The sequence below is a fragment of the Lygodium microphyllum genome, chromosome 26 (genome assembly GCF_053477565.2).
Source record: "Lygodium microphyllum isolate KBCC chromosome 26, Lygodium_microphyllum_v1.1.10, whole genome shotgun sequence".
NCBI classification, from domain to species: domain Eukaryota; kingdom Viridiplantae; phylum Streptophyta; class Polypodiopsida; order Schizaeales; family Lygodiaceae; genus Lygodium; species Lygodium microphyllum.
In genome coordinates this window covers 53,759,658-53,787,243 of record NC_141160.1, presented here as the reverse complement: position 1 = coordinate 53,787,243, position 27,586 = coordinate 53,759,658, and positions in this window count along the sequence as shown.

The following is a 27,586-nucleotide window of genomic DNA, read 5'->3' as shown; positions in this document are numbered from 1 at the left end:
ATCGAACAAGTTGATGAGAAACCCCTCTACAGCTGTTTGTAGGGCCTTCATAGCTACAATAGTCCACCTTCCTACCAGTGGGCCATCCCGCACTCACGCCCAAAATCTTCCCATCCCTTTCAGCTCCAAGTCTTGCATGACTTCCCAAACAACCTTATGAAAAGAACTTTTCAAGATGAGAAGCTCATATCCACGTTGGATTCTCCTTATCTCTTGAAGGGTGACAATGCGCGGTTTCCATCTCCTCTTCTTCTGTGGTGGTCTTTGTGCTCTATGGGGAGCACCTTTGCTACACTAGAGGAGGCTCCACCTTGTGCTCCAGGTGGTAGGCCTTGGCATGAGGCCTTTCCGGGGCTGAAATGGCGACATGCTTGCTTGGTGCGTGCCATGCAAGCTCGAGGAGGCCAAGATGAAGAAGAGACAGAGGTTGGGGATGTGAAAATGGAGGAAGCAAAGAAAGCAAGGTGTGAAAATGAGAAGAAGAATGAACTTTTAACCCATTTAAACCCAAAAATCGGGTTAATGTAGCTTCATATGCACTGTCCATCGTGTGAACGTAAATCCATAACCTTTTGTTTTTAAATGCAAAAATTTGGGCTCTTGGCCACCTAACAAGTGCGCGTATGAAGTTTCGTCGCATTTTGATAGAGTTTAGTATTTCAAAAATTATCCCACACCAAAATTATGGATGGATTGATAATTGAGAAATCAATATCGCAACTAGTGGCCCTTAGAAACTTCGCACCACATAGACTATACAGAGGCATTAGGAGTAAAGTCTATAACAAGAAATTGCAAATTTTTGCATGTTTTTCCTATTGAAATTGACATTGCTAACAAAAACTGTAAGTAAGAATTGAAAATACAGCGAAGATGCACAATCAAAGTTGAGAGTGAAGGACAAGTGTAAAATTTTAATTCATATTTTAAGGGCGCATGCAATAGTTTTGCACTGGGACATAGTCATATGTCCAATGCACGAGAATAACACTATGTCAAAAAAGATAACATTACAAACTGTGTTCATTCCATTGGAACGAACGCATCCTTTACTGCTTGAAGATTTCTTACAAGTTGGAAGTCCTTGGGAGTTACAGTGATGCGCTTCACATGTATTGCACAACGCTGAGCATAAATCATGAAGTCAACTAAAAAGCCCTCTGCAGCACACTATAGAGCATGAAGATATTCTTTTGTGAAGCGATCAGGTCTATCCTGACCTTGTGCCAAAAACCATCTCCTGCTTTCTATGAGGTAGAGATCTTGCACAATCTCGCAAACAAGTCTCGAGAAGCTCGCCTTCGGAATGATGAGATCAAAAGAGAGTTGATACCTCCTAATTTCTGTCAAAGCCACTGTACCTGGCTTTCACTTGAGTTTCTTGTGGGAATGCTGAGGAGGACCCTTGTAAGAGCGGCTTGAGGAAGGTGGGTTAGGTTGAGAAGGGGGTGCATCTGAGCTAGTAGATGCTCCAAGGGGCTGAACACGATATGGGGCTCTGAGTGGAAGCTTATTTGCAACTACCTTAGACCTAACCATCTTTCTTGCACAAGAGATGTGAGAACTCAATGAATAAGATAGAAAGTGAAACCCTCTTTTATATAACCCTAAACTATAAGACTCATTCACATAGATGCACACTCTCTCTTTCTCTCTTAAACTATGAATTGCATTCACACTGAACACATTGTTCATCTTACTATCTTAGCTCTCTTCGAATCCATTTGTTGCCTTGTCGAAGCCTTGTTTCTAGCCACTTGGCACGGTTTTCTTTGACACTTGAGGCTTCATAATGCACTCTTTTAGTGACACGATGTGATTCCATCATGTCTACAACCGGTTCATCAGCACTTTCATTTGCTCTCTTTTGTGAGAGTTTAGCTTCATCCGCTACTATAATTCTATACCACCAAGATATCAATTGGATCATTGGATTGCCACCATTCTGAAAAGTATGGCCCATGTGCCTCAAGGATATGCTACAAAGACATATATCACACATGAGTAAAACTATGCTCAATAATTTATACAATTCATAGAATTTTAAAATATTAACTTAGTATGCACCATGTAATGTGTGATAGAGCTTTTGCCCCATGCTTCCACCATGTTTTCGTAGAAGCTATGCACAACATTGATAAATTCTTGCTTATCTTCATTATTAAACACCATCTTGCAAAGTAAGTGAGTCAATTTATTAAGACTTATCCAAACCTTAGCTTTGGCCAATCTTGTTTTTCCTCCATTACTTCAATTAGGAACTTCAAAATGTACCTTTTTTCACCCATCATAGTCCTGTAGCCTACGAACCATGACATTCCCATCCTTATTGATGGGTGCTAAGAGAAACTTCCTAGCCTTTGCTCCTCCAAAGCAAGGCTTTTTTGGCAAGTTACCAAATTTTCCTGATCTCTTCTCATATTTTTCAATCGTCACTTGATGCTTGTGCAGCCCAATTTCTAATAGCACTTGCTCCACATTCCTACATGTTGCAATGGCTTCTTTTTCTGGTTGCATCCTATAATCAAAGCAAATGTATTCATATACAAGTTTCTACATGATTCTGACAAAAGCATGCAATGAACAAATGTAAATACGATCCAATGGAATGTTGAAGATGGGCTTCCAAGTGGGATCTTCTCTATTGCATGTCGGTGGAACACTTGTCACCCTTTTGCCAGTTCTTCTTTCCGTCCTTTCCTTCCACCCTCTCTGTCAAATAATATAGGCATGGATTCTTTGTATTTGCACCATTGGAGATTCCACACATGCATTTTAAATTTTTTAAGTCTCCTGCAAGATGCCATTCAACCAAGTATTGACCATACCCTTCAACCGAGAGAATCTCACCATGTTCATGACGCTTGATGATGTTTGGAATGCTTATGTGCATAAAGAACAACTACAACACCTCAAATGTTTCCTTAGGAACTTCAACTGCAGTGAGCCACCACACATGGCACTCAAATTGAACACTAAAGTTCCCTGGGTTGTTCTTGTCGAATTGTAAAGCTCTATTCATCAGAGTTACACTAACTCTTTCAAGCTTTACTCCTTTGATGATCTCACTTTCATCTAATTTTATAATAAACTGCAATTTACCATTAGATTCCTCAACAGACATATTGTAGTACATTACCATTTCCGATTGCACCTTGTACAAATCTAAATAGTAATTGTTGAGTTTGGTGAACTTCACCTCATATGCATTTTTGGTCCCAACCTTTAGTGTTTCCACGCATTGAACATGCATGGGATCTCCTAACAGCTCCAAAACCTTTTTATTAAGTTGCCATCGGGCCTCTATTAACTTTGAAGGTTGAGGAAGAGGCACGATTCTATTTCTCTTCAACACACAACCAAACCCAGTCTTCACACCTTTGAATATCTTTGAGTAAGTCATTGTGCTAATACCGTCCTTGTCACAAATAGATTGTGCATCCACACCTGAGAACTCATTTGACACATCTTTTAATGTGCACTCAATCATCTTTTCCTTTATAGCCTTAAACTTAGGATTGCTCAAAGTGTTTTTCAATGTACTTGCCTTTAGTAATCTACTAATACACAATCCAATCTCACCCTCACCTAGGTTCTCTTTCTGAGCTACCTTAGATGCTTTGATATGTCACTTCCACTGGCCGCCATTCACAATTAACTCATTGATTGGCTTTTTCTTTCGTTTGCGCTCCTATGTTAGCTTGTTGTTGATCTTTCTCAAGTCGTCTAATTGTGCCTTTGCCTCCTCAAATGAGATACCAATGCCATGGATAGTATCCTGCATTGAAATAATTTGATTGTTTTGTTGAATTATAGTGTCATTCAGTTATGCCACTTGTCCTATGAGTTGTATATGAAGTTGATGTGTTGCGATCACATCATGGAAAATTTTTATGGTTGCTTGGCAAGTTGTAAATACTTTGAACGCTTGATCATTGAGCCGCTTAGTATAACTGAGTAACCCATTTTCACCCTCGCACACATACTTCCGCAAATTTGTGATTCCTAAGAAAGTTGGAGGTCTATTGTTTAAGGGGTCAATTGGGTAGATTCCCCCATCAACCCACAAATCCACATGTTTCAATCCCATTTGCCTATAACTCTGCAAAACCTGAGGGTTGACACTGGTATGCTGGGTTCTTTTGAATAATGGGGCATATTCAATCTCTACCTCAATATACAGCTCCTTCTTTCATGTATTCATTTTACTGTTAATAGAAACGGGGAGCCTACTTGATTGTTACAAGAGGTAGAGTGGAAATGCATAGAGAGGCACACAAAGGTGCCAAGGGAAAGGAGGGTGTAAGAAATTCACTCTGTTAATGAATGTTGCATAAACACAGAGAAGAGGTCACAATGGAGCCATGAGAGAGTATAAATATGGGGGAAAATAGCTCAGAGGGTAGGGATGTCCAAGACTTTTTCGTATTTTAGACATTTCTATTTTACCTCCAAAAACATCTTCAAAAAACATGAAATTTGACTAGTTGGTTTGTTTTTTGACCAAAAGCTAGAATATAAAAAATCCCCAAAATATCTTAAAAGGAACTTTCGAAATTTCATTTTTCTTGTTCTTGATTATAAAATCAATTACCTCGTATCTACTAATCATTTTACATTGAAAATGAAGCACCACACTCCCGTACCTAACTCCTTTTTTAATATAAAATTTGGTTGAAAAGAACTTCTTGAATGAGGAGAGAGAAGGAATCAGAGTATATCTTTGTAGATAATATAAAAAAGGCAAAACGAGATTGCAAAAGTGGAGAGAGAAGAGGATTATTTTACTATTATTCTCTCCTCTTTTCCTTGTTTTAAGGAGGAGAGAGGGGGGCTAAAAGGCCCATTTGTGAGTTCATTTTTTTCCTAATGGTCGTATCGATTTTGAATAGACCCTCAACCCTCGAGGTCACTACCTTTAGCAAAGACTTCCTTCAGCTCCCTGAAATCCATAAGACATTCAACGATGCCCTACAACTTTGGCGGCATACTCCTAATTTTATAGTCAAACTCTTGTAAAGTTATTAGCCACTTCACTAGGTGATCAAGCGGTTGCAACTTATTCATCAATAGCCTCAGTCCCTTTGCCTTTGTATAAAATAGTACATTTTCAAACAAGATATAGTGCCACAATTTCTTCATTACAAAGACCATCCCAAGACACAATTTCTCCATGTATGTATAATTAATCTCACACACCCCCATTTTACGACTTGAAAATGCAATCAGATGGTGCCACTTCTCCTTCCAAATCTAGGCTAAACAATAGCAATTGATACTATACATTATAGCCAATAAAATATATATAAAATATCTAACTCCTTTTAGGTGCTTTCAAGACTAGTGCTTTTGAAAATTCCCACTTCACATCCTCAAAGGATACTTAACACAAATCACTCCAAACAAATGAATAGTTAAAGAACAATAAATTCGTCAATGGCAATGTCCTCTCAGCCAGTGCATTTAAAAAAAACCGATAGTATCTTACTGATGACAAAAGCTATGCACTTCTTTTAGGAGTATGTAGCAGACTCATAGAGATAATAACCTTTATCTTTTCAAGATCGATTGTAATAACAGTTGATTTCTCAAAATAATCAATTGTATCTTCTTTGTGGTAGCTGTTCCTAGATCATCAATGAAAACTTTTAGCTCCTATGGGGAAATATCACCGAAAGTTTTAACAGCCATACATTGCCAAGAACCTGGTGCATTGCATAATCCAAAAGCCATAATATGATATACAAAGGTGTCAAATACCATGATAAATGTTATTTTCAATTTATCTTCCTTTGTGATAGCCATTTGGTTATAACCAGCAAAGCAATCCATAAACGAATAGATATCCCTACCCATTATTAGTAGCTGATCTAGAATTTGATCAATGAATAAAAGCAGGTAGTAATCTTTGACAATATGTTTATTGAGCTCTCTAAAATCTACACAAATCCAGATTTGTTTTTTTTCCCTAATAACTACTAGTGAACACCACTCTTTGTGTTATACACAAAATATCATGTTAGCCTTATGCAAATTTTAAGCTCCTCAAATAGTCCGTCCCTTAGCTCAAAAGGCATACAACTCACTTTTTTTTGAACAGGACAGCTACCCTTCTTCAGCAGAATAAGATGCATAGCCAAACTAGGAAGAATATCCCTTAGCTCATCATAGATCTAGGCAAAAGTACCACAAAATTCTTGAATCAATGACATATAGTCCTTCCTCTCTACCAAACTAAGCATAGATCCTAATTTAACCAGTCGTGGCTCATCCAATGTACTGAGATCTACCTCAATCACATCTTCATCTCTAATTGTGTATTGAGCTTCTATCAACTCATTTAGAGTCACCTAGTAGACATCTTCCATAGTGGATCCCTCTCTTGATTCATCTCTTGACAAAGTCTCACTACTAGAAGGATCCTGTAATGCATCTAATTCTGTCGAAATAAGGGTACTCTCTCACTTTGAGGAGATTTAGGTTATGCATCCACTATTATGCATCTGGCACCTTTTCAAAAATCAAATTACCAACGGGTATATCAACTTGATAATCAAATTGTAAGATCCATGGCCTTTCTAATAACACTTGATAGCTTGGTCACCCTACAAACCTAATAACCCTAAAGTCCAAAATGTATTCCACATTAGCAATAGTCACATGGACTTTGTTAATGCAACCTTCTAATTGCCTTAAATTGTCATCAGCCATCCAAAGAATTATGGAGGCATCATTTTGGATTTTCAGTACCAACCTTTCCATCAATTCTAAACTTATGATGTTGATGGAGGATCCTGTATCCATAATGGCATGATCCATTAATATGCCATCAACATACATTACTATCCTTGGGCAATGCTTTTCAACATGTTCAAACCAGTCATCTCCTACATAAGCTATTCCCCAAGGGTTAGATGATATACCTAGTGCAAAGGATCTTCTTAAAGTTTATGAACTCTTGGAGATAACTTGATCAATTGTAGGATATTCATATCATGCTTTATCTTACAAAGAGAGTTGGCTAGGTCAAATTTATTATAATTAGAAATGGTTGTCTTCTCCCACCAGACCATTCTTTCTCTTGGTTGTTGAATAGGTTTATGTGTCTCTTTCGTGGTTTTACCTTCTTCTTTAGCATCTCCTTTTTGAAGTCAACTTTGCCATCGATACCTTTTAGAGGATCCGCTTCCACGTCAGGGTTAAGGACTTGTGTCCACTTTTATTATCTTGTTTAGTGTTTGCCTCAATAGGTTTTACATTATTCCTATTGCCTTTTTTAACATTATGTCCTCTTGTAATGGCTCGTAAATTGGAAGTCTCAGTGATGTTGGCACATACAACTTTGATAAGGCTCACACCACTACCACTAGGTAGCTCTTCTACGTCAACTTTTTCTATTTGCAATATTTGCTTTAGTCCCTCATCCTGTTGAAGGTTATTTCCTTGTGCTAGATTATTAATTCAACTTAGCTACTTACTCCTTTGTTGAAAAGAGTTATCTTACTCTAGCAAGTACTAGCTAGATGGTCGGACTTCCCACATGTGTCGCATTTGACATTAGGGTAGTTTCTCGAAAAGTGTTGACTATCACACCACTTACAACTAAATCTTGATGGACCACTCTCTTTAGGATATTGACTTCCTACTAAGTCTTGTTGCTTCTTTAGGAGATTTACAGCTATGATTATTTATCTATAATGTTCTATTATCATATTGGTACAATACTTTATCATGTCATTGACTTTGCCAAGAACATTCGACACACTAGACTCATAATTGTGATCATCCACATACCATTTAGATAGTCTAACCACTTGATTAGGGATTGACTACTAATTAGTTGGCATGACATTAGGGTTCATCATTTGAATTTCATTATTTAGTGGGATCATTTGTTTAGCCATTAACATATCAACATTAAGAGGAGCCGGCAGCATCATGGGCATATTCTGCATACGCTCCCTCTTCCATTCAAATTGATCATAGGTGTACTAGGTGCACCTTGACTTCCACTGATCAATGAAAATTTATTTCCAAGACCTAAACTCAAATTTAGGTTTACCCTAGATGCGTATGCCACTTGTAAACATGACTCTACCTCTGTTGATTATGTAATAACAGTGTCTATATCAGCAATAGCAACATGGCTCAAATGCATTTGGATATTGAAGTCTAACCCTACAATTGGGTAATAGTTGGAATAGGAATAAAGGTTTGCAATTTGCGAATCACCTCTTTCAGTTTCTTGGTGTATGCTCAAGCATTCTCATAGGGCTCTTAAACTGCCACATTCAAAACAAGTAACTAATACTGACCACCTCTCTCAGGGGCAAACTTTCTTCGAAAGGCCATAAAGAATAATTCAATCGTGGTTATGGTCCCATCTTCCAAGCTATGATACCACATTGCATCTCTTCCTTTCAGAGTCATGTTGAAAAACATCATGAGATATCCTTCATCCCGAATTCGACAATTGAACATTACTTTTTTGGAACTCACTGATGTGGAGCTCTATATCTTTCTCTACTAACCTATTAAAGATTGATAGAGGAAAACCTAAGGCTTGCAAATTTGGTGTTCCTAGAGGTATTGCAATGGGTTGCACCATCATAACAATCTGGTTTTCTCTAAGAGTTTGTACTAGATAGTTTACACTCCCACTCGAAAGACTTTTCAAAGAAAGGAGAACACTAGAGCTTCCTCTCCCCTAACGAGGGACTCATAGGATATTAATTGGGTCAAGAAGACCTCTCTTTCTCAAGGATATCAAACTACTATGCTTGAGAGAATACCTCCTAATTATCTCAGCTCATTGTCTAGCCCTTTCATCTCTTTCTTGATGTTGAATCTTGGTTTGACGATGTCTATTAAGAAATAACAAATATATTTCAATTCTCTTTGGCATACATTAAACAACTCATCCTTATTAACCAAGATTCAAAAACTGCTACTTATTAGCGGCTCTCGACAAAAAGACATTGGCTCTAGGGCTCTAGTAGAGTCGAGCTCCTATGCTCATCAAACCACCCTCACAGCCTCATGGCCAAGAGCATCTAAAGGCTATCTACTAATCTAGGTAAATCATGCATTTGTATCGATTTGTAGTCCAAATATTTTTCCCATCCCAACTCCAATAGAGGGAGTATCATTCCACACATACAAGTGATCAATACCTCAATTTACACACATTCAAAGCACCCCCAGCTGATCGTTGTGGCTCCTACTAGCTCTCCTATATCCCAAGGACTAATCCCAGAATGCACTACATCTAAACATAAAACACAATCATAACATTGTCTAGTCACTTGATAAATCATACCAAGAGATAAAATTTTTTTCTACATAAGAGTCCCCAAAGGAAATCGTTCTATCCTACAACTCAATGATCCTCACACTCTCATCATCGGTTGATAGTTTTAGTAATCAATTGTAGGAGACTTCCTCTTTCTTGATACCATGTATAAGAATGCAAATGAAAGGTGTAATGCCATATGGTACTTAAACAAATTAACCATAAACTAGCCAGTGTATCATGTGCAAAATATTTTTTCAATGATTTTCCTTTTTAACGTATTGCTGCATTGCTTAGAAACTACACTGGACTAATATGTGCTATTATTCCTTTAAAAATCTTAAATTAATCCTATATGCTTCATTTCAATGCATAAGCACTTAAATTTCTATGTAAAATTATTGCCATGTTAGCTTCTTTATGTATTTATTTATTATGTAGTGTGTTTCTTATGATTCATGATATTTTTTCCATAAAAACACTCTCTAAACAATCACGTTAACACACAAATGGATGTAGACTAAAGCTAACCTCATGCTCTACAACCATTATATACTCACGAACCTTTCCCTACTTTTCAGTAAATTTTCTCACCCTCAAACTATTTTTTTCCATAAAAAATCTAGTTTTAATAAATTTTTATCATTTTTATAATTTATTTTAATATTACTTACTAGTTTCTCTAATTTCTAGATTAATGAATCTTATATGGATTATGTTTTAGCATTAAATTTGATATAACTCCACAGGAGCGCTATTTGAACCATTAAAATTCTTGAAATTATTATTTGTGGGTTTTACAATTTTGATTCCCATTATGTGAATTGCTAGAAATAAATCATAATTCTATAATTTCAAACATATTCAAGCACATTCAAATATTTCCAATCATTTTTCATAGCAAGAACGAAAGACTCATCAAAAATTCAGTAAAAGACCGCTTACGCTATAATCTGCATATGTGTATTGTATTTTGAAAGGAGAAGCCATTGATGCTCTTTTATAGCTATTAATGCCTCCTTTGTGCTTGCTTGTTCCATCCCTTATATTTCATCAAGAACCAACATCCATTCCTCCTCATTCTCTCAGCCCATGTAGTACCAGTGTTTAATTGGTTAATTAATGAAGCTCTCTTTACATGTCAAACACAAATATGTTAGGATAATTACATAACTAAAACAAACCCTCGAGAAAAGTAGGAGGGCAAGATCCTTAGCTGGTCTTGTCCTACGAATGGGTGGTCCCAATGAGCATAGAGTTTTCCTTCAAGACAATAGATTTAGGTAGTGGCCAAACACATGATTGCCTAATGTGTTATCTTAGACCCCAATCAATGTCGTTTTAGGCAACCACAATCAAGACTATATCCTACAAGTAAAGGGGTCGATGCTATCGCTCCCTCTCATTTCTCACTATCTTTGAACCAAGTGTGGCATTGATATACTTTAGTTCAAGTTGGCTTGCAAATATTGAAGGGGATGCAATGGCAATGGAGAAGGAGAAGATGAAGATGCGGGAGAGAAGAGCACACACAATGTAGGTGCGTTGAAGGGGATGCAATGGCAGTGGAGAAGGAGAAGAGGAAGATGCGAGAGAGAAGAGTACACACAATATAGGTGCTATCCAATTGAACTAACAGCCTTATTGCACTATCATATTATATATGAATAAAGAATGGGCGGTCACAATGTACATGGGTAGGCCCAGAGGCCTTTTACCCCAACAACCTCCCACTAAAAGGCCAATGTGGCTGGGGAGTGAAATTAAAGAAAAGAAAAGAAAAGACAAGGTGAGGAATCATGACATCTCACCCAATGCCCAATTGGAAAGTGAGCTGTGCAAGAAGTGTCGGGAACCTCTGCAGAAGAAGAGTCAAGCATCCCCGAGTCCATGGCATCCAGGAGATAAGCGATCCCGCAGCTCCATACAATGGAGCAATCCAATAATGCTTCTCATGAAGCAAGCACAACTCATCAGTGCATGGCTGTTGAGGGCTGAAATGATGAACGGGTTGCCTCTTACCCATCCAACCTCCAATCCTCACTAAGAGAACTAAAGAGAGGCACCACCTAGCCAAAGGGAGGATGGGCTAGGACATCCCTTTTCTCAAAGAGAATCAAGAGAACCAAGACACAAATTTACAAGAGAGAATATATGTGCTAGACACCATATTGGAATATAAGAGAGAGAGATGAGAGGAGAGGGAGACAAGAGGAGAAGAGGTAGAAGAAGCTTGCCATTATGTTACATGGAATGAGAAGATGAGAAGAGAGGGAGATAATAGGAGAAGAGGTAGAAGAAGCTTGCCATTATGCTACATGGAATGAGAAGATGAGAAGAGAGGGAGATAATAGGAGAAGAGATAGAGGAAGCTTGCCATTATGCTACATAATAAAAGAACTCACTCATAGCTTACCTCAAAGAGATGAGGATATTCTAGAGTGCTCTCATGGACTTGTCATTGTCCTTCCTCTCCCTTCTTCATTCTCCATGGGCTCTTTATATAGCCTCCATGAGGGATTAGATTAAGCTAATCTTCTTGATTAACATAATCCTAGATGATGTATGGCATCTTTGAAAATATGGAGAATAGTGGATGGGACAAGTCCCCACCTTGGTCATCATGCAAGAAGCCAAGGGTGGTGGTAGACAAAATAGAGAAATTGAGCTAGATTACAAGAGGTGGGTGCCCAAAGCACATTATTATAATATATTTACAAGAAGGACAGAGTGGAAAGTTGGTGTGGTGAAAGAGAGAAGAAAATTGCATGTAGCCAGCAGTCTGCGCCTTCGTAACTTCAAATCCGTGAGGAATTTGAAAAAAGTTTCTTCTGCAACTTTGTAGACCAGGTCAAAATCGATCGGGCTACGCGAGAATTTTCTTGAAATTCGCTTTTTCTTGGGAGTTATTGAGATTATAAAAAATGACTTCTAAAAGCTGCTTTGACTTTAGTCCCCCATATGTATATAAATGCATATAAGCATGTGACAAAAGGGGTCCATGCTTGTAAGCTTTTGTGCAAGATCCAAATGACACCATGATGTGAATATTGACTTGTGTGCTAGGGTGAGGTGTCCTCTAATGATGGTGATAGATTCCAAATCTTAGTGATGCAGACGGAGCCCATGTGTAGTTGGAGGCTAGTCCTTTGAAAAAATCTATGCATTCACTCAACTCCTAGGTGTAATCCATTTTCATCTTCACTAAGATAACCATCCCATTAACCCTTTACATTGACATGCCTTCTAAGAACTTGTTCCCCCCATTTGCTAGAGTTATCATAATCGAGAAGCAATGTAGCATACCTAGTGCTTAAAGAGTAAACCCAAAGTGATATGGTAAGCTCTTGATAGGGGCTTTGGCCAAATTTTGTGGTAATAATCCGGGTTGTAAAAAACCCGGATCATTAGCCCTCCCCTTAGGCTAGAGGTATTCATGCCTCTAGCTTGATAATGATGGTCCAATAGAGCAAGGAGGACTGCACCCCCTCATTGGTGGCTCTTCATTGAATGACTGCTCCAAAGTGTTCATATTTCTTTAAAAATAAGGCTTCAATCGCCATCCATTTACCCTTGTCTTGTGAACCTTCCCATCCATGTCACCTAGCTTATAGCTGCCATTTGGATATCTCCTTATGACCATGAATGGCCCTTCCCACTTGAACACAAGTTTAGCATCCTTTCTGTTATCAAAGCGGTTATCATAGCGTAGCACAAGTGATCCTTCCCTTATGTGTTTCCTAGCCAGCTTCTTGTTAAAGGTCTTCCTCCTCTCTTCAGCCTGCATGGAATAGTGTTGGACTGCTGCTTCTCTATCTAACTCTAGCCTCTCTAGATCCAAGATCCTTTCCTCTAACTTCTTATCTTGATTCTTCTCTTGATCGGCTACTAAAACACGCAAACTGGCCAGTTCCACCTCTATAGGAAGCAAAGTTTCTTGGCCATAGACGAGGTGAAATGGAGTATAGCCAAGTGAGGTTCTGAATGAAGTCCTGTAGGCCCAAAGAGCTGCATTCAATTTTTTATCCCAGTGCTTGGGGTGCATGTGTACCTGCTTGGTAATTATCTTACAAATTAGCCCATTCACTTTTTCGACCAAACCATTACACTGTGGATAGTAGGGAGTAGAATGCATGTGCTTGATTTTTAGCCTTTCCATTAGCTCCCCTACTAGGTTCGCCCTAAAACCAGGACCCCGATCAAAGATGATTTCCAAAGGTGTGCCAAACCTGCAACAAATATTTTCAAACACAAATTTTCCCACTTCTTGGGCTGTGATCCTACTAGTTGCTGAAGCCTCTGCCCACCTCGTCATGTAGTCCACTCCCATTATGATGTATTCCTTGCCAGATTGAGTTCTGGGAGTGGCCCTATTGCATCAATCCCCCATTTCTCAAATGGACCATATGTAGTTATGGGATTTTGTTCCTCATGCACTAGCTTCCTTGGTCCGGCCTTTTGGCAATTGTCACAAGTGCGGCACCAATGTTGCACATCTCGATGTAGACTAGGCCACACAAAACCGGCTTGGAGAATCTTTCTGCTGGTTGTTTCTTGAGCAAAATGTCCGCCACAAACCCCTTCATGGCAGCTCTTAATCACATCTATAATCTCCTTTGCTGTTGGCACCCTTCTAAGCACTGCATCCTTTCCTTTGCAATACAAAACATCATTTATCAAGCGGTATTTAGTGGCCTTAGTAGCTAGCCACCTTTTCTCACTTTTACTCATATGTATAGGTGCCTCACCTTGCTCAAGAAAATAAAGCACATCTTGTAGTTGAAACTTACCCTGAAACAAGGAAAGCTTTACTGTAATGATGCCCACCATTACCTCTTTCAATTTTTCAGCTGCTAGAGCATCTGCGTCGCCATTTGTGCGCCTTGGCACAAAATAGATTTGCGCTTTCTGTAGCTTTCTCATGAGAGTTTTAGCTTCCCTCATTTTCACTGCTAAGTTATCATTTTTACAAGCCCAGATTCCTTTCATTTGCTTAACAATGAGCATAGAATCCCCAAAAACATTAAGTCGAGTGACACCATGTGAAAGACACCACCTCAAACCTAAAAACAAGGCTTGATATTCTGCCTCATTGTTAGAATGGACATCCTCCAAGCTGATACCTTCTCCATAAAGTTTGTCACCTTCGGGACTGAACACCACTATTCCTGCTGCCGCTCTGTCTTTAATACGCTTGTAGGCCCCATCGAAGTAGAGGGCATGGGCATTCTCCACCCGTGGCGGCTCCTCAAGAGGAGGTGTCTCCTCTTTTACCTTTCCCTTCTCCTTTTCCTTCTTTTGATGGCATCTATGGGTCAACAAATCAGCTAGGCAAGCTCGAGTAGAATCCTCCACCTTGAAGGTGTAGTTAAACTCTTGGAGTTGTATCACCCACTTAGCGATTCTAGCTGAAACATCCATGTGCTATAAGGCATAGGGAAAATGCTATTCTGTCGTGATCACTGTGAATGGCCTAGGGAGAAGATAAGGACGAAACTTTCTTACAGCAAACATTAGAGACAAAACCATCAGCTCGACCATCTTGTACCCTCGTTCTGATGCTGTCATTACTCTACTAGAAAAGTAAACCGGTCTCATTAGTCCAGTTTTAGCATCCTTTTGTATTAGTGCTACCCCTAGAGCATCTTCCCCAAAACTTGGGTTGACAAAAAACTCTTGATCCCAACAAGGCTGTAAAATTATAGGAAGGGTGCTAAGAGCCTTCTTCACCTCGTGAAAGCACCTTTCGCTTTCGTCACTCCACAGGAGCTCCTCAGAGTGGGTTAACTGTTGTAGTGGAAATATTAATTGGGAGAGGAGATGAATGAACCACCCCATATATCGCACCTTCTAAATGAAAGAGGTTAGTTGCTTCACAGAAGATGGTGATGGCACCACCAATAGGGCCTTAACTTTGTTTGGATCTGCTTCAATGCCCCTCTCACTTACGACATGCCCTAACAAAGTTACACTGCTTTCGCCAATGTGACACTTCTCATGGTTTAACTGCCCCCCCATTTGTGCAAGGCGGTTGAAAGCTTCATCCACCTTTCCTAGATGTAAATCCTTAGAACTATAAATACAAAAGTCATCAATAAAGACCCTAATGGATTTTCCAAAATATGGTTGGAAGACATAATTCATGAATCGCTGGAAGGTAGCTGGGGCATTTGTTAATCCAAATGGCATTACTTTGTAAGCAAAACAACCCCAAGGTGTAATGAAGGTGGTCTTCTGTTGATCCTCCTCAGCTATTCGAATCTGGAAATAACCTGAATACCCATCACAAACAGTGTATCTCTCATGCCCGACCACCTCGTTGAGTATTTCATCCTGAAAGGGAAGAGGAAAGTGATCTCTCTTAGTTGCAGCATTTAGCGGCTTGTAATCCACACAAATCCTCCATTTTCCATTCTTCTTGGGTATCACCACCACAGGTGAAACCCACTCTGAGTCCCCTATTGGATAGATGAAGCCTGCCTTTAACAATCGTTGCACCTCAGTGAGTAGAGCGCTTTGTTGAACTACTCCCAATCGTCGTAGTCGTTGCACCACTGGCCGTGCTCCCTCTTTTAGATTAATGTGATGTTGTACTGCTGTCACACCTATGATGTGTTCATAATCAGAAATAAAAAGTGCAGAGTGTTTTATCACCACTTCCATGTAGGCTGCCTTCTCCTCAATTGATAGATCCTTAGCCAACATTTTTTCTAAACCCTCCTTCTCGACCTTTGGAAGCTGCTGTGGAATTTCACTACCAGAAGGCCCTTTTAATGTAATCCCCATCACTTCTAGAGAGCTTTCTTCCTCCTCATTAGAAGACTCTCCCTCTGTCATAGATGACCAACCCTCGCTGGAACTCCATTCATTAGCGGTGGTTTCTAACACAAGATCCTCCTATCGGCCCTCCTTCATGTTGTAGATAGTGCTCTTCCATTTTTTGTGCAGCCCCTTTTGTGGCCTTAGCTCTAAAGCCCCTGTCTCCCAATCTTGTCTGGCTTTCATTCCCATTAGCCATGGTCGCCCAAGAATGAGCGGATAGCCGTCCCCCTTCACTGGCATCACATACATGTCAAGCTCCAATTGCACTCCACACACCTTTACCTTGACTTTGTTTATAACTCCCAAACAATTTACTACTACATTGTCAGCCATTTTGGCCCCAAATTTAGTAGTTTCATTTACCTCTAATCCCAAACGATGCATCAACTTTTCCGTCATGACACAAATCTCTGCACCTCCATCCACATATGTCTTTGACACTCCTGTCCATTGATTTCGGCTTCCACTAGAGGCACAATATCTTTCATCTTTCTAGCCTGGATTGCATTCACATGTCTATTCTTCATGGATCTAATGCTTACCATCTTGGACCATTGTCGTCGCACTGTTGGAGATAGATGTAGTAATTGTGGCCATGAAATTTTTGGCCCTTGATTCTTTACATCAGCAAGCAAATCATAAGCTTTAGCACCTTTACCCAGGGAAAAATCATCTGGCTCAATGTGTCGGCGTGAGCGAGCCCTCCTCTTTTTACTGTTGCGTGTCTTTGCAGCCATTGATGGCTCTGCCTCCTCTTCCATATTTTCAACCTCCTTTGGTGGTGTAGGTTCCATTCTCTCAATTCTCCGGGCTTTCTTCACCGGCATTGCTTCAACCTCTACTACTTTGGCCTTCCCTTTGACATCACTCTCATCTAAACTAATTATCCTAACATCATGATTCTCTGGCGGTTGGATAGGCAAGGGCGGCACCTCTGCAACAAGTGGTCGAGGATGCTGGAGAACTTGAACCGGTGGTGGAGGCCTTGGATTCGATGGAACAAACCTTTCCCTAGGTGGTGTCACTTGTTGTCCCCTCCTTCTTGGTTGGAACCCATTTCCTGGAAAACGCCTAGGATGAGGGCAAAAGTACATACCATGGCCAGTCTCCCCACAATTATAGCAAACATACTCTCTTTCTTGTCTCCTTGGACCTCGATTGCCTTCATTTATGAGGGGAGGGGGGCGCACTCCTTGCACCAAATTTAATGAAAGGCTTTCAAGTTGATTAGTAATGCGTTGTAAGAGCTCTTGATGTGGTATCTCTGGTTCAGGTGGGGCCTCTGCTATTTCTCTAGGCCTTGGCATGGTTGGTAAAACCTGCATGGGCTCAACTCCCCCCTTCAATTGGGCTTGATACTTCAATTTTCTATCTTTCTCCCTCGCATAAGTGACTGATTCTTCATAGGATGTGGGAAACTTTCCTTTGACCTTCTCCCTTAGTAGAGGATGGAGTCCGGCTAGAAAACAATCTTTCTTAAGGCAATCAGGTACTCTTTCTCCCTCAGCTAAAGAGGCTGTCAATTTATCCCACAATTTTATAAACATGCCTTCATAGGTTTGGTATTCCCCTGCTATGGTTTGGCGAAGATCTAAGAGTTGTCTCCAAATATCTTCAGGTGGCTCTCTATCTTGGTACTTGTGCATGAATGCGGTCTTGAGATTCTCCCAATTACCCCTTGTAGCCTCCGGGAGAGCTTGATACCACACTCGAGCATCACCCTTTAGAACTAAAGAGAAGGCCCGTACTTTGGTTGCTTCATCATCCCGGCCTGTGACTAGGAAGGCCATTTCCAAGTCATCCAAAAAGTCTAGAGCTTTCTCCCCTTTGTGCCCAAAAAAACTTGGAAATGCCATGTTGCCTTAGTAGAGTATGAAGATGAAAATGTCTAGACTTAAGTTGTATTTTATAAGGGGAAGGATGAATGGGTTCACAGATGCATTGATTTCAGCAAGACGTCTAGGCCCCAGTATGCTTCTAATAATGCCTTGGAATCTAAGTTTTGTGCTAGCTACAATATGCACAATTTGCATAGCAAGTGGACGGATAGGTCCATACAACTTGTTCTAATTCATGAGAAACTATTATAATAGGATAAATACATGTACATTGAAGGATGCATTGTAGTCTAGCATTGGGAAGATTATAGGCTGGTGATACAAGAATCTCCCTTAATCTTTCAGTCCCAAAGTACATGACAAGACGCTGCTGGAAGAAAATCTTCCTACTGATGCATACATTAACTCGGATGTTTTGTACAGAGTGAAAGGTATAGAAATTCGGGCCATTATTATTATTCATGATGAGTGGAGACTACTTAAGGGAGTAGAGGGAATGCACTTTCTTGAATTATGAAGGATTTTTCCAGAGTGTTTCTTTTTGGAACCCAGCAACTTTGCTATACGGAGAATTTGCTCACCAGTGATTGTTCTTGCCTTGGTGTGTCCATCCTCGGCGACATATATTTCATAAGGTGTGATGGCCACCTTTTCAACCACACCCAACCTTCGAGCTAACAACAGTTGAAGGTAGTCTCCATACTTTGCACTTCTACAAAACTCCACACCGTTCATGCATAGTTGTCCTCCTTTGATGTGGATTAGGCCAGAGAGAGAGAGGGATTTGATGATTTGGAGACGAGGACCTCTCGGAAGGGCTTTCACTTTGTTTGCAAAACACTCACCACAATGATGAGAACCTAGCAATTGATGGCAACATATTTTTTTCCCTTGTGAGATAATGGAATTTCTAAAGTGAACACCTTTTACCCGCATACGTGCCATCATCCGATAGGCATACTTTCTTCCTTGAGCTTCTTTAGGAGACAATTTTGGGAGTCGTGGACTTCGACCAGCTTCAAAAATAGTTGGTGAAGGCGTTGAGGAAGAGCCACTTGGGGAACTTGTTGTAGAGGATGCACCACCATGTGTTGTATCATTCCACATAAGGAGGTAGAGAATTGTTGTTGAGAATGTCCTCAGCGGGGGCACCAAAAATGAGGGCTGAAATGATGAACGGGTTGCCTCTTACCCATCCAACCTCCAATCCTCACTAAGAGAACTAAAGAGGGGTACCACCTAGCCAAAGGGAGGATGGGCTAGGACATCCCTTTTCTCAAAGAGAATCAAGAGAACCAAGACACAAATTTACAAGAGAGAATATATGTGCTAGACACCATATTGGAATATAAGAGAGAGAGATGAGAGGAGAGGGAGACAAGAGGAGAAGGGGTAGAAGAAGCTTGCCATTATGCTACATGGAATGAGAAGATGAGAAGAGAGGGAGATAATAGGAGAAGAGGTAGAAGAAGCTTGCCATTATGCTACATGGAATGAGAAGATGAGAAGAGAGGGAGATAATAGGAGAAGAGGTAGAGGAAGCTTGCCATTATGCTACATAATAAAAGAACTCACTCATAGCTTACCTCAAAGAGATGAGGATATTCTAGAGTGCTCTCATGGACTTGTCATTGTCCTTCCTCTCCCTTCTTCATTCTCCATGGCCTCTTTATATAGCCTCCATGAGGGATTAGATTAAGCTAATCTTCTTGATTAACATAATCCTAGATGATGTATGGCATCTTTGAAAATATGGAGAATAGTGGATGGGACAAGTCCCCACCTTGGTCATCATGCAAGAAGCCAAGGGTGGTGGTAGACAAAATAGAGAAATTGAGCTAGATTACAAGAGGTGGGTGCCCAAAGCACATTATTATAATATATTTACAAGAAAGACAGAGTGGAAAGTTGGTGTGGTGAAAGAGAGAAGAAAATTGTATGTAGCCAGCAGTCTGCACCTTCGTAACTTCGCTTTTTCTTGGGAGTTATTGAGATTATAAAAAATGGCTTCTAAAAGCTGCTTTGACTTTAGTCTCCCATATGTATATAAATACATATAAGCATGTGACAACAGGGGTCCATGCTTGTAAGCTTTTGTGCAAGATCCAAATGACACCATGATGTGGATATTGACTTGTGTGCTAGGGTGAGGTGTCCTCTAATGATGGTGATAGATTCCAAATCTTAGTGATGCAGACGGAGCCCATGTGTAGTTGGAGGCTAGTCCTTTGAAAAAATCTATGCATTCACTCAACTCCTAGGTGTAATCCATTTTCATCTTCACTAAGATAACCATCCCTTTGACCCTTTACATTGACATGCCTTCTAAGAACTTGTTCCGCCCATTTGCTAGAGTTATCATAATCGAGAAGCAATGTAGCATACCTAGTGCTTGAAGAGTAAACCCAAAGTGATATGGTAAGCTCTTGATAGGGGCTTTGGCCAAATTTTGTGGTAATAATCCGGGTTGTAAAAAACCGGGATCACTGTAAAGCATCAGAGTCATGCATAGCATCACCGTAGCGCATACAAGACATCGAAGAGTAAAACTCTCTAGAGTCAATCACTAAAAGAGAGCCAACATCCCAAACACTCGTCCAACGGGGTCTCAAGACTACATGTGGCCTCAGCGAAGCAGAAGACTGACATATGGCTGGCTATCCATCTTGCAAAACTACACGAAAATGGCTCTCATGAGCCTAGAAGGGGTCTAGCAACTAACCACCAACATCCTAACCTTGACTGTTATGCATAGCTATGTCATCTGGGCCAATAAGTGCCTCATTTTCATCATAAACAGCTTGATGTAATGGCACTATAGCTACTATAAAATCAGCCATAAAGCATATTGAATGCTCATTAAGAGGTCTGAGAGGTTTCTGTGTCTCATAGAAGACAGCATGACGGCTGCGCATGACCTGCTAGTGGGCATCCAAATCCCACAATATGTAGGCCTTAAAGTCACCATCTCTGTAACCAAGGACGATACATCTACGTGGCATAGGCTCATGTGGCATACGTACAGATGTATGGCAGCCAAACATCCTCAAGTAATCATAGGAGGGCTACATGCCACTCCATGCCTCATGAGGTTTAAGACCTCCAAGGTCAAGCACGATGTCCTGTTAACCAAATAGACTGTCGTCATAAGGGCCTCAACCCAAAAGCCATAAGATAACCCAGCTATGGTAAGCATAGAACCAACCTTTGCTTGTAAGGTCAGGCACATGCCATGAGCAATCCCATAATACCATGGGCACAAGAAATCAATGCCATACTGTTGACAAGAGGTCCGAAAGCTGGGAGAGAGATCATGACTCTCATAATCCATCTGCAAGCACCTAGGCCGGCTACCAGCAGAATCCATAAACCTGTCAAGCATAACTGCAGCATCCTCAATCTGCACCAAGGGAAAAGCCCAAACACGGTGGGTAGCATGATCAACAAAGGTCACAAAGTATGACGCTCCACCAAGTGATTGGAAAGGCATAAATCCATATACTGCACAATGGACAAGATCTAGAGGAGCATGCCTCGTACAATTGCCATAAGCCAAGGGGGCTCTACAAGGACCAAGAGTACAATCAAGGGAAGCATCAAGATCTATAAGTGACATAGGAGGCAACAATGAGTCTAAACGAGACAAGATCTCCATCTCTCTATGGTGCATATGGCCTAGGCAATAATGCCATAACAATGCATGTGGTATCCGAATAACTACAACCATAGAATCTCCCACATGAGAGACATGCACTAGGTAATGACAACCAACTCTAGAACCTCTGGCCAAAACCAAGCAACCACAACAGATCTTCCATGACCTATCCTGAAGAGAAATAGTATATCTTGCATTATGCAACTAACTGATAGAAATCAAGCTCTTACCGAGCATGGGAACACCTAAAACATCCCTGAGTATAAGAGAAGTCCCATTAGGCAAAGCTAGGTATATATCCCCTGTACCAACAATAGCATAAGACTGCTCAAGGCCCAAATCAATACATCCGTCAACCTCCATGTAAGAAGAGAACCATGCTCTATGAGGGGTAACATGACAAGATGCCATAGAGTCCAAAAGCCAATCAAACACATACGCCTGATCACTGAGCAAGTAAGCTATAGGGAAACAAGATGACAGGAGTACATGCTCAACTGCATCATCATGGGTAACTGCATGTACATCACCACTAGTAAGAGTGGTAACACCTGCTGCATCCTGACTCTCTACTCATGTCAAGTTTGTCTCTATCTCTGCTGCTTTCTAATCTGTCTAAAGCATTTTCTTTGACATGCCCAAGCTTTCCACAATGGAACCAAACAACATCTGAAGTAGAAGAACCTGTACAAGACGACAAGGAATCCAAGTCATCATGAATAGGGCTATCCATAGCATCCATGGAGCTCAAGCAGTCGAGGGCTATCCCAACACAGGGAACCTGCTCATAAAGACAATCACCTACAAGTACATCAGTGGTAGAAGCATGCTGCAAAGGCTCATGAAACACATAAGGGAGGACATAAAGGCATCAACCAAGGATGCAAAAGCTCCCACATGAAGAAGAGTCGTAGCCAACTGTATGACATAACCAACCACAGTACGTTAAAGCATAAGACATCGGTCATAAGAGCATATGGTATTTAGCCATGAAATCAGCCCATAACCATAATGGCAAACATGACTCTGTAGTACATCAGACCACATAGTAGCATCCAAGTCAATGCAAGACCAGTAAGTGGTATAAGATCCTGCAAAGGTCAAGCTCCAGGAGAAGCCCAAGTATCTGTACAACAACATCCAAATAAGTGGCTCTATAAAGTACATGACAGTAGAAAAAGTGCATAGTCAGGTAAGTATGAAGAGCAACTGCTCTCTGACCTGTATGGGCAAAAGCAACCCAATGAGCATAAAAGCTAGACAACACAGAAGCAACAAAGCCATAACTGCTAAACCCAAGCACTGTCAAGAAGTCTAGTGATCAAGGAGTAACCCACAAAGAACCAAGCATCAATGAGCAATGAAATCTCAATAATCAACTGCCAAGACAATGGAGCAAGCATTGCTCGAAACATGTATCTGCATCCAAGTAAATCCAAGATCCATAATTGGGATATTAAGGGCCAAATAGCATCCAATCTGCATAAGTGATAAGCCAACCAAATGCAAGCTGCTCCACAAAATTCTCAAATGCAAGTTGATTCAATCCCAAACATCCGCCATACTGCAACTGAACCCAAAAGCATCCACATCAGACATCAGTCCCATAATGGGTATCACGAGACATAAACCTTGTCAAGTGAAATGCCAGCTGCAAAGAAAATGACATTGAACCAAGAATTGAGCTCTACTCTTTTCTCAAGAAGCATCCAAGAGCATAAACATCAAAGTGGCATCATCCAAATACATCAGCATATCATCCTGAGTAGTCGAGAGCACCCGTAGACCATAGGCATAACTAAACTAGAGGTAAAATAACATGTCAACCAAGGTAGCGTAAATCCCAACCAACAACGAAGTGTCCGCATCCAAATCAAGGCTCAATAGCTCTCAAATAACATATCCGATCATAAACCATGATGACGGAGCATTAATACATCCAATAGGACACCCCAATGTCAACAAAGAGCATTATGCATAAGCCGTCCCTGATAAAACCTTATTGCTGCCCAAACAATATACAGCAGTAAATCCCTACATAAATCAAGCTATGGAAGCTCAAACCAAGTCCCAAAGCATCTCAAAACATTGGGCAAGCAGCCCCAAAGCATCTGGGCATCAAATACCAAGCCTCGGGAGCATCACATAAGCTAAGAGCATGACATTTTCTTACTGTAAATCAACTTAGATCTGTTACAAAAAATTCTGTGATCAAAATTTGGCAGATCCGACATCACCATTGCATCCGGAGCATGCCAAAACCCCAAGTCAAACTCTTACCTTGCCTAGATCGATTCCGGATGCCCGAGATATAAGAAAAACTGGGATTTTTGAGCCGGATTTTGAAACATGTGCAAAAAAACGTGAGCTGCTACTGTGGGGCTTGCTGGTTATGCTGAGGATAAGCGAGCAAATGGGGGCATACAAGGTGCCCAATGAAGCCAGGGAACACCTGCAAAGAGCCTATGAGGGTCGGGGAGAGGCGGGAAATGAAATCTTATATCGGGGGGAAGAAGTCATGGCTGGCATTGAAGCTCCAAGCTCTAGGTCTTCAATCCAGGATGAAGTAAATGTTGGGCCAAGCTCCACAATCAAGCTTTGATCCAAAGCTCTGATACCAATTGAAGGGGATGCAATGGCAATGGAGAAGGAGAAGAGGAAGATGCGGGAGAGAAGAGCACACACAATGTAGGTGTTGTCCAACTGAACTAACAGCCTTATTGCACTATCATATTATATATGAATAAAGAATGGGCGGTCATAATGTACACGTGCAGGCCTAGAGGCCTTTTACTCCAACAAATATACCAGCTCAAGGATCGACGCTAGATAAGTTGTAAGGTGACCTTAGGGTCAAATTTGGAACCCAAATTTGGGCCGATCCTAGTGGGTTTCGTCCAAAGCACTTCTTTGCTTAGTGGACTCAAGAGAAGTCTAGCTGACAAAACTCGTGTTATTCTAAGGAGTATTGGGCAATGTCGCTTAACAATCTCTTGATGGATCACTAAATCATGCCATTGGGGAGTCCTCATTGGAGGTATATTATAGAAGTCTAGCTCTATGCATATAGGTGAGATGTTGCCTTTTGTTCATTCTGATGTTTGTGGACCCATGCCCTATCAATCTCTAGGTGGTGCTAAGTATTTTGTCATGTTTATTGATTATTTTTTACATAATATCTAGGCCTATTTAATAAAGCAAAAATGTAAGATTTTAGCTACATTTTAGCTCTTTGTTGATTTGGTTAAAAACCATTATGTGCATAGGTTGTCAAGATTGTGGGAGAGAAGGAAGGAGTCTCACTTGTAGCTTTCTTGCTTGCACAATGGGGGAATACACACAAGGGTGGAGGCTGAAAACAGTTTTCCTCTTCTTAGTTGTGTAAGCCAAAAGAACTCTCATACAAAGAAATAGAAGAACCCTATATATGGGTCTCAAACCAAACTCAACTAACTAAGGCGGCATACTAACTGAGCCACGAACTAGAGTAGATAAGGATAGCTATCATGTAGCTATTATTCATGGGTGGTGTACCAACCGCATCTGCAACTGACACGTCGGTGACATAAATGCACAACCGTCACCCTGGCGTATCACGAGTGGAGCTCGATATCTCAACACTCCCCCTCGAGCTCAATCCCAATTCCTGCACACCAAGCAGGTCTCTGAACTTGCGCAGCTTCTCTGCACCCAATGCCTTCGTAAATATGTCAGCTACCTGATCCTCTGTGCTGACATAAACTAGATCAATAAGACATAGTAAAACCCTCTCTCGCACATAGTGATAATGCACCTCAATGTGCTTTGTTCTAGCATGATAGACTGGGTTATTTGCCAAGTGTATACTACTCATGTTGTCACAATAAATGACAACTGGCCCATCTCTAGACTGATGCATATCATAAAGTAGCTTATGCAACCAAGCTACCTCACATGCAGCCATTGCTGCACCCCTGTACTCAGCCTCTGTGCTCGACAAGGCAACTGTAGGCTGTTTCTTGCTGCTCCAAGTGACTGCAGCACTCCCAAAAGAGAACACATATCCACTGGTAGATCGTCTATCAGAAATACTACCAGCCCAATCAGCATCACTGTATCCATGCAACTGTATCTGAACCCCAGTCTCATAAAATAGTCCATACTGCAATGTGGACTTCACATACCTGAGTATGCGTCTAGCCGCATCCAAATGTGGTTTCCTTGGAGCCTGCATAAACTGACTTACCAATCCAACAGCATAGCTCAAATCTGGCCTGGTAATAGTCATATAAATCAAACTTCCTACTATGCGTCTGTACATAGTAGGGTCTTCTAGAAGCTCACCTGCATCTGTGCTCAGCTTCACATTCTGCTCCAAAGGAATTGAAATAGGCTTACAGCCTGTCATCCCATATTTGGATAGCATGTCCAATCCATACTGCCTCTGCAAGAGCTGTATCCCACTTGGTGATCTAATCACCTCAATGCCCAAGAAATAACGCAGCTCTCCCAAATCCTTCATCTCAAACTTCTGCTTCAATAGCATTTTCACATGAAGGATATCTTCATCACTGTCACCTGTCATAATCAAATCATCAACATAAATGACAAGTAGCATAATACCTATCTCTGTTTTTCTCACATAATGTGAGAAATCTGCCTTGGAAATCTGAAAGCCAATAGTGACAAGATACTGTCCTATCTTGTCAGACCATGCTCTAGGTGCTTGCTTCAAGCCATACAAAGCTTTCTTCAACCTGCAAACAAACTCAGGATGAACAGCATGCACATAACCTGGTGGCTGCTCCATATAGACCTCTTCTTGCAAATCACCATGCAAGAAGGCATTCTTTACATCCATCTGATGTAAAGACCATCCCTTTGATGCAGCCATAGCAATGACTGCTCTTACGGTTGCCATCCTTGCAACCGGACTGAATGTTTCTTCATAGTCAATGCCATATGTTTGTGCATACCCCTTGACTACTAATCTTGCCTTGTATCTGTTCATAGAACCATCTGCATTGTGCTTCACCTTATAAACCCACTTACAGCCAATTGCATTCTTACCTTTAGGCAAAGGTACCAATTCCCATGTAGCATTTGCTTCCAAGGCATCCATTTCTTCATCCATGGCTTTCTCCCATTTTTCTTTTCCCATGGCTTGCTCAAAAGAAGTGGGTTCTGGTTCCTGTATCACTTTGACCATATATGCATAGTGAATGGCTGTAAATCCATCATATTTCAGCCTATCCACAGGATACCTAACTCTGGTAGACCTGCGCAAAGTGGGTTCACTCCCAGGTGTTCTCAAAACATCCCTGGTCTTCCTTACTCCAGGTGTAACAATAGAGGGAATACCCAACTCATCATCAATGCTCTGTTCTGAGCCACTGGATTCACCATCCACATAAGAGTGACCTGCATTCACATCAAACATGGGCTGATCAACCTTCTCTTTTCCTTTTCGTGATATCTGCATACCACTATCTGCATTACTTTGAGAAGATTCTCCTGATCTCAATCTGCCTGTCCATGGCGAAGAATGTGAACCACTGCTAGAGGACGCTCCAAGTCCACTAATATTTTGTGACTGCTGCTGTGAATTCTGTGCAGCATTACCATTTTGTGCATCTACATCCTCAATCACATTTACTGGTTTATACCAGCTACTCATCTCATCAAAAACAACATCTCTGCTCACTGTAAACTTACGAGTAGAAGGGTTATAGCATCTATACCCTTTTTGCTGCAGAGAGTAACCAATAAAGATGCACTTCTCAGCTTTTGGATCCAACTTGGATCTCAACTCATCTGGCACATGTACATAGGCAATGCAACCAAAAATTTTCAAATGAGAAATATCTGGTTTCCTACCAGTATACCTCTCCTCTGGAGTCATTCCATGTATTGCTGCAGTGGGAGTCCTGTTCATTATGTAAACTGCTGTAGCAACTGCTTCAGCCCAATAAAAATCTGGCATGTCTTTTTCATTGAGCA